General features: G+C 45.5%; 1 protein-coding gene across 3 annotated transcripts in view; it reads right to left on the reverse strand.

The window, feature by feature from the left end:
• LOC140723795 (NACHT, LRR and PYD domains-containing protein 3-like) overlaps nucleotides 1-17,977 on the reverse strand; it is a 50,019-nt gene that overhangs the window by 24,267 nt on the left and 7,775 nt on the right. The window contains exon 1 of one of the 3 annotated variants that reach the window (XM_073038329.1): nucleotides 17,244-17,365. The exons of the other annotated variants lie outside the window; for them this stretch is intronic. The gene's annotated coding sequence lies outside the window, so the exon portion shown is untranslated. Of the gene's footprint in view, nucleotides 1-17,243; nucleotides 17,366-17,977 lie in introns of those variants that run through there. 3 annotated transcript variants of the gene reach the window in all.

Below are 17,977 nucleotides of genomic sequence, written 5' to 3' on the forward strand. Positions count from 1 at the left end.
TCAGTGCTATTCCTGCGTTCTCCATTATCACAGCTGGACTGTGATCTCAGTTGAACATCTCTGCGACCACCTGCAGCACTTCACTCACCTGTCCAGAAACTGTGTAAAAAAATCTGCTTCTCTTTTCCTTTGAAAAGAGTTTCACCTCATAAAAATAACCTAATGTATCTTCACCTGTTTCCGCATCCCCTGGAACAGCAAATGATAGTATAGATATGGCAGCAATACTAGAAAACTGCCCTGACAGGTGGGCTTATTAAAACACCCTAACACAGCCCAGTACAGTCCCTGTTCTTACCTGGTGCTGGACTCCTGAGTCTGGTTTCAGTGAATCCGAGTGTCTGAACTTTATGGGCCCTAACAGTAAGTGAACACACCCTGAGCAATGTTCAGTTGATAACACGCTCATAAACCTGAACATCGGCGCCTTCAGAAGGTAACGCCACACCCTGTTCCACAAACCTTGTGTTAAACCACACAAAGTCTCATTTTGCATGAACGTCTTCCTAACATGTGGATCGATGCAGAATTACTACATCAGTATACAGTGGCAATGGTTACCTTTCTCTCTAAAATTTGATCTGCTCCAGAGTGGAATCACATCCCGCATCCCGGTTCAGTTAGCCTAGTACAGTCTGATACACTCTTCACCCTGGGGCCGGTTTATTGTCAGACTATAAACCACAGCACCATCTACAGCTTTATTGCATTTAGATAGCAGAAGAAAGGACAGTGTTGACTCTGGTCAAATTATGCATTTGGGATAATCTTTTGCATTGAACACTGCACACTTCCTTTCTCCAGATCTAACTGTGCACCAGCTGCCTGGAGATGCCGTGATCTCAGGTTCAGCCTTTTCATGAAGCCATTTTCAACCGTTGTCCGCAGGTGGATCATTGGGGCAATTGACCATTTGGGGAGCAACTGTACCGAGATTACCATCTCCCAGGACTACCCTTCCCTTCAGTTGATTGCTCACTTACTGGAACAACTTGCCATGTCGGAGCAGCAATCATGAAATTACATTGAATTTGCCTGACATTGCCTTTATTTTACAGACACATCAACTGTTTCTCATCAGTCAGTGATGGGAAATCTCTGAACTCTAAATTCACTGCGTCTCCTATTTGTCTGAGATTGATACTGCCATATTGTATTAGCACTAGGATATTCGGACTCTCAATCCTGTTCCGCCGTTCTATAAGCTCATCTCAGCAGCCCAATCCTGCGTCCGCCTGCAGAAACCTTTCCTATCAAGAATCTGTGCCCTGCGGAATTCATCACATTGAAAAATAAAAACTCTTTCATCCACCCGACAGGAGCAAATATATTTTACGCAGTTTTTTCCTCAGAGAGTTGTGAGTGCGTAGAATGGGCTGCCGGCAACATTGGTGGAGGCGGATAAAATAGGGTCTTTTAAGAGTCTTTTAGATAGGTACATGGAGCTTGGAAAAATAGAGGGCTATGGGTAACCCCAGTAATTTCTAAGGTAGGGACATGTTCAGCACAGCTTTGTGCACCGATGGGCCTGTATTGTGCTGTAGGTTTTCTATGTTTCTATATGCTCCAGATTCCTGTCAAGATCCCGCTTGAGGCTGTGTGTTCCAAGCAAGTGCACAATTCATTTATCCATATAATATCAAACACAATCAAGTCCCCGTCTTTGCCTAATACCAATGAATACAGTTATATTCTCCATTCATCCACTAACAGTGCATTAGATAGATTCAACTCTAATTCTTCTAATTCAGCAAACAGAAACAAAAGCTCACAGGTATTTCCTGAAAGGGAATTCACACCAACCAACTATCAATGTACTAAATCTTCTTTGATTGACATTCGTTCTGAAAAAAACACGTCACAGCTTGCGGTGACCCTCCTCAGGTCTGAGAATCAGACAATGAAATGAACCCATTAACTCCTTACATCGGCAAAATGGATCGACCTTACCTCCAAATTCTTTACACTGCATTCAGAAATGTACAGAAAGTGTGATGTGGCCAGTAGAACTGCTCAGAAAGTTGCTTCAGATAGCTGAAGAAAATAATCAGGATAATTTCAGACATGAGAAATTCTGCAGATGCTGGTAATCCAAGCAACACACCCACATAAAATGCTGGAGGAATTCAACAGGCCAGGCAGCATCTATGGAAAAGAGTACAGACAATGGTGCAGGCCGAGAGTTAGTCCTGCTGAAGAGTCCCAGACTGAAACTTTGACTGTACACTTTTCCATAGATGTTGCCTGGCCTGCTGAGTTCTTCTGGCATTCTGTGTGTGTGATCGGAATAGATTACTGCGAGAAGCTGTGGTTTTTTTAGTGTTCGAGTAACTATCACAAAACGTGCGACTTGGCGCAGATCCTTTTCCAGAAGATTTAAACCATCCGAAGGTGAAAGTAATAGAAAGAAACTATAGTCATGAGAAACGCTCTGCAGGTAAGCAACAGCTTTGGGAAGAGGAGCAAAGTTAACGATTCGCATCACAACCTTTCATCAGAATAGCTTCAAACATTTTCTGGTTCAGTGCAGATCCCCAGCATCTTGAGTTGCTGTTTGATTTCCTCTGACTGACAGCCGTCAGTGAGGGTGGATTTCTAAACCTGATTTAAACACTGAACCCCCGGGTCTATTACTACTGGTGTGAAAACAGCGCAGTCTATTTAATCAAAGCCTCTTCCTGTGAGGAATGGAAAAGGAACTTGTTCTCTCCTCAGATTATCAGACATTGTTGCCAAAGGAACTCCAGAACCAAACAATGGAGCCTAGAGGAAAAATATTTGCTCAGCACCTCATAAAACCAGGTAGCTTGATCCGCAGTCCATTCTAACTGGGTGAAAAACTGTGATATCCCATCACCCAAGCTCACAGGGACTTGCCACTTAACCACCCGGTATGGTGAACTTTTTTTTAAAGCTATTATTAATGCTTTTTGAGTTAGTGATTTAGATGCATATCATATTATTACTGAGTTAAATATTGTATGTAATTAGTTTTTGCTACAACAAGTGTATGGGACATTGGAAAAAAGGTTGAATTTCCCCATGGGGATGAATAAAGTATCTATCTATCTATACCTGTCTGGACAAGCTCCCCCTGCTGACTGCTCCTGTGGCTCCTCCCACTGACCGTGGCTCCTCCCACAGAACCCGGTATAAAGGCAATTGGGGTCTCCGCCCTGGTCTCAGTCTCCAGGATGCAGTGTGGTGGTCAATTGCTGCTTGTTCTTTCTTCCAGCCAATAAAAGCGGATATCTTGCCTTACGTCTCCAAGAGTTATTGATGGTGCATCAATTTTATTGGCTGGAAGAAAGTAGACAGTATCTCAACCCGGGAGTGTGTGATGTGACAGTGTGGAGGGAGATTCAATCTGTGTCTGACCCTGGGAGTGTGGGATGGGAGAAGTGGAGGGAACTTCTCTCTGAGTCTTACCACGCATGTGTGTAATGGGACGATGTGGAGGTAGCTTCATACTGTTTCTGACCCCAGGAGTGTGTGATGAGCCGGTGAGGCAGGAGATTAACTATGTGCCTGTGGTGAACTACATGTACCTGTCTGGACAAGCCCCCCCTGCTGACTGCTCCTGTGGCTCCTCCCACTGACCGTGGCTCCTCCCATGGACCCCGGTATGAAGGCGATTGAAGCCTGAGTCCCGGCCTGTCTCCAGGATGTAGTGTGGTGGTCAATTGCTGCTTGTTCTTTCTTCCAGCCAATAAAAGCCTATACCTCTCTGAGAGTTATTGATGGTGCATCACCCGGCAAGTCTCAGACTGGTGGCTGTTGTTAGTAAATTCCCAACAATCAATATCCATCCACCGGAAACTTCTGTTTCACAGCAGGACGACGAAAATCCCGTCACAACCTCCGATGTCCAAACACTGCCAGTTCCATATTCCCAGAGTCCCCATCCCTGGATTTTAATCCAAGCACCAAAACACTCAAGACTCTTTGCTGCTGGTAATATGCTCCGGCGTCTCGGTCATACCCAGTTCAAAAACTAACACTCCCACACCAACCCACAGAACACTGAGAACATGATGATCCTCTGAATGGGCCGGAGATCGCGCTGGAAAACCTGGCAGTCACCAGAGGGCAAGAATACGTCTCACATTGTCTCCTGAAGCTAAACTGAACTCATGTTATCATTATCTTATTGAACGAGACCTTCCCCAGCATAATTAATGATCACATTTCCTGCAGGGTAACAGGAATAAAATGTTTTTTTTAAATTATGATACTGAATATGTGCTGGTAACAGTATATGAGATAGGATCAGTGGAAAGAGAAATAGTGGAAGACCTGGTATTGGAATCGTGACAGAGCAAGATGCTGCCCAATTACTGAATGTTCTGACCATGAAATATATGAGCATAAATAGATCGTTTGGCCCATCGAGTCTGTTCTTCCATTTCATAGTTGTTCCATTGTCCCTCTGAGCCACAATCTTCTGCTCTCATCCCATATCACTTTCATCTTCCCACAGTAAAAACTGATCCAAGATACTTTTTCACTTCATCCTCTGTTTTCTTGTCCCACATTATTATTTTCTCAAATTGCAGGGTAAATTCCATCATATTATGATCACTGGCCCTGGATGTTTTTTTGTTTATCTGAATCTCTCTAATAACTTCCAGTTCACTGCACAACACCCAATACAGAATAGATGATCCCCGAACGGGATCAACCACAAGCTGCTCTCAAATTCTGCCTCTTGGGATCCAGCACCAACCCGATTTTACCATGTTAAAATATCCCACGGCTATCGTAACACTGCCCTTTTGAGATACATTTTCTATCTCCCGTTGTAATTTTTAGACCATGTCATTACTACTGAGTGGGGGTCTGTATATAATCCCCATCAGGGTCTTTGTAACACTTGCAGTTTCCTAGATCTACCCACAATGATTCAAGACCTTCCTACCCCATGTCAGTTCTTTCTAATGATTTGATTTCATTTTTCACCAACAGTCACGTCATCCTTTCTGCTGACCTGTCTGTCCTTTCGATACAGTGTGTATCCTTGGCTGTTAAACTCCCAGATAAAATATTCTTTCAGCCACGATTCAGTGACACCCACAATGTCATACATGCCGATCTGTAACTTTGCTGCGTTCGTCTATTATTCCATACACTGCACGCATTCAACTGTAACACTGTCAGTCTTGTACTCTCCCATTTCCATTTTATTTGCTTTTACGTTGAAGCATCCCATTGACTGCAATTTTGCCCTATCATCAGCCTCCCCGTTCTAGCAGTTTCACTGCACACTGCCATGTTTGTGAACCAACTACCCCATTACCACAAACACTACAGCACAGTACAGGCCCTTCAGCCCTCCATGTTGTGCCGACCCATACAATCCTTAAAAAAAGTACTAAACCCACACTACCCCATAACCCTCCATTTTTCTTTCATCCATGTGCCTGTCCAAAAGGCTTTTAAATACCCCTAATGTTTTAGCCTCCACCACCATCCCTGGCAAGTCATTCCAGGCACTCACAACTCGCTGTGTAAAAACGTACCCCTGATGTCTCCCCTAAACTTCCCTCCCTTAATTTTGAACATATGCCCTCTGGAGTTTGCAAATGATGCCCTGAGAAACAGTTACTGACTATCCACCCTATCTATGCCTCTCATAATCTTGTAGACCTCCATCAAGTCCCCTCTCATTCTTCTATGCTCTAAAGAGAAAAGTCCCAGCTCTGCTAACCTTGCTTCATATGACTTGTTCTCCAAACCAGGCAACATCCTGGTAAATCTCCTCTGCACCCTCTCCATAGCTTCCACATCCTTCCTATAATGAGGTGACCAGAATTGAACACAATACTCTAAGTGCGGTCTCACCAGACATTTGTAGAGTTGCAACATGACCTCTCTAATCTTGAACACAATCCCCCTGTTAATGAAACCTAGCATCCCATAGGCCTTCTTATACCCTATCAATCTGTGCAGCGACCTTGAGGGATATATTGATTCGAACCACAAGGTGCCTTTGTTCATCCACACTCTTATGTAACTGATCATTAATACTGTACTCAGTCTTCTGGTTTGTCCTTCCAAAATGCATCACCACACACATCCGGATTGAACTCCATCTGCCATTTTTCTACCCAACTCTGCAGCCTGTCTATATCCTCTTGTAACCTACAGCTCCATCCATTCTCAACATTATAACCCCAGGTCCCATCCTCCTGCAAAATTAGCCCTCCTGAATCGTTCTGGAAAACCTGCCTGGAAGGATCTTGGTTCCCCTCCTCTCTCCTCCCCACTCTCTCCCCATCTCTCCCCCACTCTCCCAACCCTCCCCCTCTCTCCTGCCCGCCCTCACTCCCCCCTCTCCCCTCTCCTCCCCCAATATTCAGCAGAAGCAGATTATTACAATCCTGTAATCTGCATTTTAAGTATCACTGCCAGATGCATGTCTGTTTTCCTTAAAAACACACACACAGTAAAAAGCATCCATGTCCGTAATGCCACACAGCTTTAAAGACAATATTGAAAAGGTAGAAACACTGGAAATCCTCTCCTGACGAGGAACGTATTGAAACATCACAATGTTCCCCACCCAGTACGGTCTATGTGTATACTTGGTGCTGAGCTTCTGTTTCTGTTCCAGCGAATCCGAGTACCTGAACTTAGTGGGTGCAAACAGTAAGTGAACACACCGTGAGTGAGATTCAGTTGATAACACACATATAAACCTGGGCTTCACATCATTCAGTATGTAATTCCACACCCTGCTCCACAGCACATTATATGACACAAAAGCTGATTCAAGCAAATGATTCTATTGGGCTGTTCGGTCCAGGCTTCCTATTGTGCCTCAGTGCACGGTGACACAGATTACATCCAGTATCTGTCCACAACTCAATCCGCTCCAGGGAGCAACCGCGACCCGCATCCCGGCTCCGTTCAGTTGGTGTCAACACACTAATTCATTGCAACACGCTCAGAATGCTGGAGGAACTCAGCGGGCCGGGGCCAGGAGGCATCTACAGAAAAAAGTCGACATTTTGGGCCGAGACCTTTCGGCAGCACCGCTTTCCAGAACACCTACATTCCGTCCGCCAGAAAAAGCGGTATCTCCCAGTGGCCGGCCATTTTAATTCCACTTCCCATGCACATCCTGACATGTCAGTATATGGCCTCCTCAGCTGCCGTGATGAGGAAACACTCAGACTGGAGAAGAAATACCTTATATTCCGTCTGGGTAGCCTCTAACCTGATAGCATGAATATCGATTTCTCAAACTTCAGGTATTAACGCCCTCCTTCACCATTCCCCATCCCTCTTTCCCCCTCTGGCCTTATCTCCTTACCTGACCATTGCCTCCATTGGGTGTTTCTCCCCACTTTTCCTTTTCCATGGCCTTCTGTCCTCTCCTATCAGATTCCCACTTCTCCAGCCCTGCATCTCTCACCAATCAATTTCCCAGCACTTTACTTCATCTCTCCCTCTTCCAGTTTCAACTATCATTTTCCGCCTCTTCCTCCACTCCCCTCCCCCTCCTTCTAGCTCTGACCTATCATCTATTTTTTGGCCGGTCTTGCTGAAGGGCCTTGGCCCGAAACATCGTCTGTATCTTTTCTGTAGATGCTGTTTGGCCTACTGCGTTCCTCCAGCGTTTTGTGTTTGTTGCTTGAATTTCCAGCTTCCGCAGATTTTCTCTTGGCATTAATTTATTGTATATTTGGGGAGCAATTTATTTTCAGACTATAAACCATAGCAATAGGCGAGGACAAAGATCCTCCTGAGCTAATAGGAAAAGCACAGCAGCAGGACGGGTACTGTCAACTCTGGTGAAAAGTTATGATTTTGGAATAATATTTTCTTTTGAACACCGGACATTCCCTTTCGCCAGATTTAACTGTGCCCCAAATGTCTGGAGCTCCACTGATCTCAGAGTCAGCCCTTTGATAAAGCAAACTTCAATATTTGTCCACAATGGGGCCATTACAATAATGGGCAAGGCAGCAATGTGTCAAGATTACAAACTGGAGATAACCACACCCTAACGAGTACTGCAAGACAAGAATGTATTTCACCTTGAAATTAATGTTCACTTATTAGAAATAAGTAACCTGATTGATCAGATAAAATTATGACTAATGGGTCTGTTTACTTTCCTACTGTTGGTGTGTTTCCTCGCTATCACTCATACTTTACAAATAGCTGAGCTGTTTCCCTTTACTGAATGATGAAAATCCCTTTTGCATTAAATTCACTGGATGTGATTTGTCAGCCAAAGGATGCTGATGTGAGATTTAATAAAATTCACATGCTGAATTTACTGTGACCAATCTAGGTCTGTCTGTGATCTCAACACCTTAATCCTGCTTCTCACCTGTAACATCTCACTCACTTGTCCTTCAAAGACCATTGTGCTGCAGAGATTACAGAATTAATTGTAATGATCTGCTTCTCCTGAATATTGTGGAGCCCATTCCAATGAGACACTAGACCCAGAGAGAGAGAAAATCTCAATTGCCTTCAACTGGCGGTGCCTGCTTTCAGTTCAATCTGATATATTTAGTTTACAACAATCTGATATATTTAGTTTTAATTTCCCCTCCCTTTTATTCTCTCTCTCTCTCTCTCTCTCTGCCCATCATTCTGCCTGTTCTCCATCTCACTCTGGTGCTCCCCTCCCCCTCTCTTTCTCCCTAGGCCTCCCGTCCCATGATCCTTTCCCTTCTCCAGCTCTGTATCCCTTTTGCCAATCACCTTTCCAGCTCTCAGCTTCACCCCACCCCCTCCGGTCTTCTCCTATCATTTAGCATTTTCCCCTCCCCCTCCTACTTTCTGCAAATAATGAACACATCCTGGTTAGTGTGCAGTCAGCTCCTGGTGATAATCATTAACTAAACCCACAGCTTTATCAGCGCTTCTCTCCGTGTCCTGTTCCTTAGTAAAGGGTACGTTCTGTCTCCAACAAACATCACCATGGAGATTAAATGTGATCTCAGTGATTTTGAGAGTGGAATGTTTGTCGGTGCCAGACGGTACAGTTTTATAGACAATAGGTTCAGGAGTAGGCCGTTTGGCCCTTCGAGCCAGCACTGCCATTCACTGTGATCATGGCTGATCATCCACAATCAGTACCCCGTTCCTGCCCTCTCCTCATATCCCTTGACCCCGCTGTCTTTAGAAGCTCTATCTAACTCTTTCTTGAAAGCATCCAGAGAACTGACCTCCACTGCCTTCTGAGGCAGAGCATTCCATAGATGCACAACTCTCTGAGTGAAAAAGTTTTCCCTCAACTCTGTTCTAAATGGCCTACCCCTTATTCTTAAACTGTGGCCTTCAGTGAGGAGCGAGGGGTGACTGAGTTGTCGTGGCAAGTATATTTAAATTATACTTGCTGACATGTGTGGTAATGGAGGGTTGGAGGATAGCAAACGTTGTTCTGTTTAAGCTCCGCTCCCTCCTCACGGCCTATCTCACTCGTCCCTCTCCCACAAATCCCCAGTCACTCACCCCTGCTTGCTTGCAGCTGCTCTCACTCACCCATCCTCCTCGCCCCCTCATCCACACCTCTCCTTCCTCATCTCCATCCTCCACTCCCCCCACTCCCGAAACCCCACTCACACTATCACTCCGGCTCTACTCCCTTATCCTCTCTACATCCTCTCCACTCTGTCCATCATCCTCTACACCTTTCTCTCCTATTCCACCAACACTCTACTCTTCTCACTATCTCCCTCACTCCCTTTCTCACAGTCCCACCCTCTCTCACCCTGTATCTCCTACTCCCTCTTACCCTTTCTCACTCTTCTTTCCCTTCCTACCTCTCACTCCCCCTCTCCAGATCTCTCTCCCCTTTCTACCCATCTTTCAAACCCCTCACTCACCCACTCTCTCTGTCCCTTTCTCTCTAATTATATCTCCTCCCACTGTCTACCCATTCTGTTCCAAGGTCTACCCCCCCCATCTACCCTCACCCTCATCTTAGCTGCTCCCTGTCCACCTTGCAGACCCTCGCCCTGACCGTTTCCCTTCTCCCTGCTCAACCTCTCTCTCTGCACCTCATTCCACCCCTCACCTTTACCCTTACATCAACAATATTTCAAGGGTTATTGGCAACTTTGACTGAGAAAGATGCATGTTTCATACACTGTGTAATGTCTTTATATTAAGGAATGTCACAGTTGGGAATGTCGTGGATCCATTTTTTTAAAAAAAGTACTGGGAAAAAAAGTTTAAAAATAACTGCAGATAATGTGCGTCTGAAGTAAAAATAATTAAAAACTGCAAACTCACAGCTGTAATTGGTAACTCAGCTGGTTCGAGCCCATCAGCAGTGTCGTTTACGACATGCTACAGGTTCATTGCAAACTATTAACAGCTTAGCATATTTGCATATGCAGAAATAGTTAAATAGAATACTGAAGTGACTTTGTTTACAGGATTGAGAGTGAAATGTCGAACCAGTTTCAGCAGAAATGCCGCTCCCTGTTCTGAGGAATGTGCAGGCAGCTGCTTAAACACAAACCCTGAGCTCCGAGTCTCACAGAAAAGCAACCTGCACAATCCAAATCAATCAATGATATTGCCTCTTCCCCCTTCCTTTCCAGTTCCTCTGAAGGGTCTCAGCCAGAAACGCTCCCTTTGTATTCAGTTCCATACACACTGCCCGGACCTACTGCATTACTCCAGCATTTTGTCTTTCCCTGGTTATGAAAGATCCGCGTCTGGGAGTGTGTGGGCAGTTTGACTTCATATCAAAACATATCCACCCTGTTGAATATTCTTGGGGAATTAAGGTGTGAATCATTCAAGTCTGCTATTAATTTTGGATTTTTACTCAATCAAACCTTTGTCTGTGATCAAGCAGTCAGAGTCATAGTTAGAGAGTCATATCAAAACAGAACACAGTACAGGTGCTTTGTCTCAGTCATTTGAACCACTTGTTCCCACCCACCTGCACAGTAGCCATATTCACCCATCCATATTTTCAAAGGCAAAATCATGCTCGCATGTACCACTTCTAGTGGGGTAGTGGGGCTGTGGAATCTACTGCCCCAGAGAGCTGTGGAAGCTACTACACTCAATAAATTCAAAACGGAGATAGACATTTTCCTGGATAAAAATGGCATTAGGGGATACGGTGAGCGAGCAGGTAAGTGGACATGAGGCTAGGTTTAGATCAGCCATGTGATCTCCTGGACCAATTTTCGATAGCCTGGATGGGTCGGAGAGGAATTTTCCAGATTTTTTCTCCTCAATTGGCAACTCGGTTTTTTTCCGCCAGGTGATTACATGGGTTTGAGCGGGATGAATAATAAAATAAAATGGGTGGCATGGTGCCCTGTTGGTTAGCACTGTTGTCTTGTGGGATTCGGTGAAAACTAGAGTTAAGATTGGATCAGCCATGATCTTGTTGAATGGCGGAGCAGGCTTGAGGGGCCGATTGGCTTACTCCTGCTCCTATCTCTTATGTTCTTATGTTCTGTTGACAGCTCATTCAACATTCTCTCAACCCTCTGATTGAAGACTTATCCACTCATGTCCCCCTAAAACTGTTCATCTTTCACCCACAAAGCATGATCTCTGGTTGTTGTTTCACGCGACTTCAGTGGAAAAGGCCTGCTTGCATTTACCTATCTCTGCTCTATCAAGTCTCCTCTCAATTTTTAGCATTTCAAAGATTAAAGTCCGGAACTATTCATCCTTTCCTTATCAACCAGGTCCTCCAGAAAAATCCTTGACATTTTTCCCAGTACTCTTTCAAACTTACTTACATCTTTCCTGTGGGTAGGTGATGAAAACCTCACACAATACTCCAAATTCGGACTCACCGATGTCTTATACAACTTCAAAATAACATCCCATCTCCTGCAGTCAATAATTTAATTGATGAAGGTCACTATGCCAAAAGCATTTATTAACCACCCTATCTACCTGTGGCGCTGCTTTCAATTAATTATGGACCTCTATTCCCAGATCCTTTTGTTCCACCGCAACGTTAGTGCTCTACTGTTTACTGTGTAAGACCTACCATAGCACAACACTTTGCACTTGCCTGCAGTAAATTCCATCTGCCATTTTCAGCTCAGTATTTCCAGCTGTTCCAGATCCCTGTAACCTATGATAGATAATTTGCCTCACTGTCAACTACACCCCTAATCTTGGTGTCACATGTAAATGTGCTTATCAAGTTAAAAACATTACCATCCCAATCATTGATATAGATGACAAACAGCAATGGACCCAACGATTAATGGAGATAATCATCTACCATCACAGTCCACCTTCTAATGGAGACAATCATCTACCATCTCAGTCCACCTTCTGCCAAAATGACATTGTCTACTCCAATTTACTTCCTTACGTTGAACGTGATGCAAATGAATTTTCTTGACCAACCTCCGATGCAGGATTGTTAAATGCTTGCAAAAGACCATGTAAACAACATTCGCTTCATTGTCTTTATCTACTTTCCTGGTAACATTCCCCATAACCTCATCAAAAAAAAATTGTGTGTGTTGCCAGGAGTAAACAAAGTCATGCTGACTGTTCCAAGTCAGTCTTGTCTTTTCAAATACTTACATATGCAGTGCTTCTAATAGTGATGTCAGAAGCACTGGTCTATAATTTGCTGGTTTATTTTTTTAAGCCTTTCTTCAACAGCAGGCCTATATAACCCATGTTAGTATGGGGAGCGAGATTTTACACCATATTCCAGGTACAATCTCAACAAAACGCAAGTAATTGTTAATGTCATTTCACTCTTACACACAATTACTCTTTCAATAAATACAATGTACCTTTCACCTCCCTCTCCACCCACTGCACTTAAACTCTCCATTTTAACACACTCAGGATTTCAGTTTCTCCTACAGAAGTGGGTGATCTCACATTTCCCACATTGGACTCCAGTGACCTGTTGTTCCCACTCACTCCTTTTGCCTCCATTACCACAAAACCTCTCAACAAGAGACACAGAACATAGAACAGTACAGCACAGTGCTCAGTCTATTCAATTAATGAAATGGCCAACTAAACTAATCCCATCTGCCAGAACAGTGTCCATATCCTTCCATTTTTCTCACATTCATGTGCTGATCTAAATATCTCTTAAAAGTCCCAATGTATTTGCCACTACCATCACCCCAGGCAGCACAGACTGGATGGAGGTTGAACAAGATGGTTGATATATATCATTGAGGTGGTGGGATACAGGCTGGACAGATTGAACAAGATGTTGATATATATCATTGAGGTGGTGGGATACAGACTGGACAGATTGAACAAGATGTTGATATATATCATTGAGGTGGTGGGATACAGGCTGGACAGATTGAACAAGATGTTGATATATATCATTGAGGTGGTGGGATACAGACTGGAAAGAGATTGAACAAGATGGTTGATATATATCATTGAGGTGGTGGGATACAGGCTGGACAGAGGTTGAACAAAATGTTGATATATATCATTTGAGGTGGTGGGATACAGGCTGGACAGATTGAACAAGATGTTGATATATATCATTGAGGTGGTGGGATACAGACTGGATGGAGGTTGAACAAGATGGTTGATATATATCATTGAGGTGGTGGGATACAGACTGGACAGATTGAACAAGATGTTGATATATATCATTGAGGTGGTGGGATACAGGCTGGACAGATTGAACAAGATGTTGATATATATCATTGAGGTGGTGGGATACAGACTGGAAAGAGATTGAACAAGATGGTTGATATATATCATTGAGGTGGTGGGATACAGGCTGGACAGAGGTTGAACAAAATGTTGATATATATCATTGAGGTGGTGGGATACAGGCTGGACAGATTGAACAAGATGTTGATATATATCATTGAGGTGGTGGGATACAGACTGGACAGAGGTTGAACAAGATGGTTGATATATATCATTGAGGTGATGGGATACAGACTGGACAGAGGTTGAATAAGATGATTGATGTATATCATTGAGATGGTGGGATACAGACTGGACAGAGGTTGAACAAGATGGTTGATATATATCATTGAGGTGGTGGGATACAGACTGGACAGAGGTTGAACAAGATGGTTGATATATATCATTGAGGTGGTGGGATACAGGCTGGACAGAGGTTGAACGAGATGGTTGATATATATCATTGAGGTGTTGGGATACAGGCTGGACAGAGGTTGAACAAGATGGGTGGGGAATGAGCAGATGGAATCAACTGGGAGAAGGGATCAAGGACGATCACTGATGGTCCTCAGGAGGAGGGGTTGGTCAACAGCCCGCCCCCTACATTTCTAATGAGCAGCACTGTTTATTGTTCTTGTGTTAAAATGCTTTTGTGGGATTATGATGGGATGTTCCAGTTCATTTATTGTTACCTTTTAGCTTGGATTATACAGTTACTTGCTTGTGTATTTCTGGGTCACACTAACTGTAACCAGGGTGTGTGATGGTCGCCTCCCCTGTCTGTATGAGACTGGTTGGGTTTACTCTCCGGGTCGTGCTGGCTGGTCTATTTTGTGTTTATCATGATAAAACTGTTATTGAGTTTAATGAGCTGCCTTATCTCTCGTTATGGACCAAATGCTCACCACAATACGACTATATAAAAGATCTGAAAATAACAAAGCTAGAACAAACCATAAGAACTTTGGAATATACACTTTGCCCATCACCAAATTTTATCAATGCATCATAAAAAGTTTCCCATCCGGATACCCCACGCATTGGTATGGTGACTGCTTTGCCCATGGCTGCAAGGAACTGCAGAGTTATGGACACAGATCAGCTCATCACAGAAACCAGTCTTCCCTACGTGAACTCCTTCTGGACTTCCCACTCCCTCGGTAAAATCAAAGATCCCCACAACCTGGGACATTCTCCTTTCTCACCCACCCCCATTAGGGAGAAGATACATATCACCAGGCTTAAAAGCGGCTTATCTGAAGTGAAAAAAGTTTTTGAGAAGTTCCAGGAAGCGAGGCGAAGTCGACAGTTCAGGAAGTTAACGGGACTCATTGGCCAATATTAGATTTCTCCAACAAATCCACGTCAGCTCAAAACGGTGACTGTACTCTGCCAGCCAAGAACTACTGCATTACTGCGCAATGAGATTTTCACATCGTCAGAGCCGGGGGTGGGGGGGGGGGGGGCTCGGGAAAAACCCGCAGGCTGCAGATCTGCGGCAGAATAAGAGCGGAAAACAGGATACCGTGACCGGTGGGCGCGTCTCCCCGACAATAAACCGGCTCCATAGGACAAAGGAGCAGAATTAGGCCGTTTGGCCCATCGAGTCTGCTCCGGCGTTCAATCAGGGTGACCCTTTTCCCCCTCCTCAGCCCCACTCCACGACTTTCTCATCGTAACCACTCAAGAACCTGGTGAATACCCCCAACCGGGCCCCCACGGCTCCCTCTGCTAATTCCACACATTCACCACACTCTGGCTACAGAAATTTCTCCGAATCTCTGTGTGGTGAACTAGATATACCTGTCTGACTGCTCCTGTGGCTCCTCCCAAGACCCTGCTGACTACCCCTGTGGCTCCTCCCACAGACCCCTGTATAAAGGCGACTGTGGCCTGCTGCTCTCCCTCATTTTCCCCAGGATGTAGTGTTGTTCTTCAGTCAATAAAAGCCGATATCTCACTTCCTAAGTCTCGGCGTGAGTTATTGATGGTGCATCACTCTGTTTTAAATAGGCGCCCCTTTGCCCTGAGGCTGATTCGCCATTATAACTGTGTGGAGATTGGCCGCCTGGGTTGCTGGTTCGCAGGGAGAGCTCAGTGAAGTGTGTCCGTCTTAGAGGGGCACAGATAGTTGGAAAATGAGTAAATGGCCGACAGTTCGGGAAGTTACCTGGACTCACTGCCCAACATCGGAGCTGCCGACTCGACACTGGCCTCAGTACTCACCGATTTTCTGCCCAGGGCGGGAGGCGAGGACCCTCGCCCTACCACTCTCGATCCCCCAGACGATCCGCTTCAACAACGAACGGGATAAAAACAAACCACCGCCCATCCGGGGGCTGTGAGCATGCGTGGGGTGATTACCGCGTCAGAGAGGAGGGTCGCCCCAGGGAGCAAATTCCAGTGACCGACCCAGCAGACTCGGTGAGGAAAAACATACACGCCCCTCATATCTCCATTAATCTACCCCCCTCACCTCAAATGGATGGCCTCTTATCTAAAATATTTCAACCCTGGGAAAAATATATCGTCTCTCCACTCTATCCCTCTCGTAGTCGTATAAATGTCCATCCAGTCTCACTCCAGCCTGCGCCACTCTGGAGAAAACAACTCAAGTTTGTCCAGCCTCTCGTTATAGCTCATGCCCTCTAATCCAGGCAGGGTCCTGGTAAACCTCTTCTACGCCCTCTCCAAAGTCCCGACATCCTTCCGAGAATGGGGGCGACCAGAACTGTATGAAACACTCCAGATGTGGTCTAACTAGTTTTATAAAACTCCAACATAAATTCCCAACTTTTGAACTCAATGTCTCGACTAATAAGGACAACCACGTCATTTGCCGCCTTACCCCCCCGATCAATCTGTGCAGTCTCTTTCAGGGAGCGATGAACTTGGAGTCTAATATCCCTCTGATCATCAACACTGTTCAGGGTTTTGCATTTAACAGTGTACTGTCTCCTACATTCGACCTACCGAGCTGCCAAGATGATCATCAATAATCAAATCTCACTGAGATTTCTCAGGTCCTGTTGAATTTGTTACCAAGTGCACAAGTACGTGAAGGTACAGGGACAGAGAAACACTGACCTGTGGCAGCATCACAGGCAAGTACATTCAAATAACACACAGAACAAGCAATTATACAATTCTCTGTCAGTAACAGTATAGAAACGTGTTTTACTTCATCCTGCTAATAGGACCAGAACAACAGGGGCTGAGCGGCGGCTCATCTCAGACGGTTCGGTGTGTAGGTCTCACAACCCGGACCGACCCCGGCAGATTCTGTGAAGGAAGCGAGGTGAGGCCGCCAGTTCGGGAAAGTTCATCCCCTCCCCCGTCAGGTTTCACTGATCACCTTGTGTTTCTCTCTCCCTCCCCCACCCCCACCTTTTATTCTCCAGTCCTGCCGAAGGGTTTCGGCCGCTAATGGTACTCTTTTCCATAGATGCTGCCCGGCCTGCTGAGTTCCTCCAGCATTTTGTGCGCGTTGCGCGCATTTCCACCATCTGCAGATTTTCTCTTGTTTGAATTCGGGTAAGTTAAAGGGACTCACTGCGCAACATCAGACCTCCCCGCTCGGGACGGGCTTCAATACTCACCGTAGGGGAATTCTTGCTGTCGCCCGGCAGAGAATAATCCATCACCGGCTCCCCGCCCCTGGGGGCAAGGATCCCGGCGGATGCGGATCCCGATCCCACCGCCGACCCATTAGAACAAAGAACGGAACTCCCTTCCCGTACTGAGCATGCGCGATGTCGTCAGCGCGTTATCCGAACGGTGGGCGGGGCCTCGGAAACGAACCTGCAGATGCTGCAGCCCTGCGGTACAACGGGATCACGTGACGGGTGGACGGTCTCCCACGTGACTCGGTGACTCCGCTCCTCGCCCCTCACACGCTGCCCGACCCCCCTCATCGCATTTCAAACATTATCTCATAATTACAATAGATATATTTTAAAATTTCCCTCTGCATCTTCCCCGTCCCCATCCCTTTACCCCCCGGGTCACAGTTACGGGTTTGAATCCCATCCCGGTCCGGCACACATTTTAGACCCAAACCAGAATTGTGCAGGTTTTATTTAAATCAGTCTATGTTTCTATTCACATTTCCCCGGCCTCACTGGACAGGAACACTGAAACATCAAGTGAGAAACAGCAGGAGGTGGCCATTCAGCCCCTCTAACCATCAGCAAGATGGCGGCTGCTCTCCCATCTCAGCCACATGTTTCTGCCCGATCCTCATTTCCTCCATCCCTTCGGTCTCCACACATCTGCTGGCCTCTGTTTTATGTGAGGACGATCACTGAGTCTTCACCGCCCTCTGTGGTGGGGA

This window comes from Hemitrygon akajei, unplaced genomic scaffold, assembly GCF_048418815.1.
Source record: "Hemitrygon akajei unplaced genomic scaffold, sHemAka1.3 Scf000136, whole genome shotgun sequence".
Classification (NCBI taxonomy): domain Eukaryota; kingdom Metazoa; phylum Chordata; class Chondrichthyes; order Myliobatiformes; family Dasyatidae; genus Hemitrygon; species Hemitrygon akajei.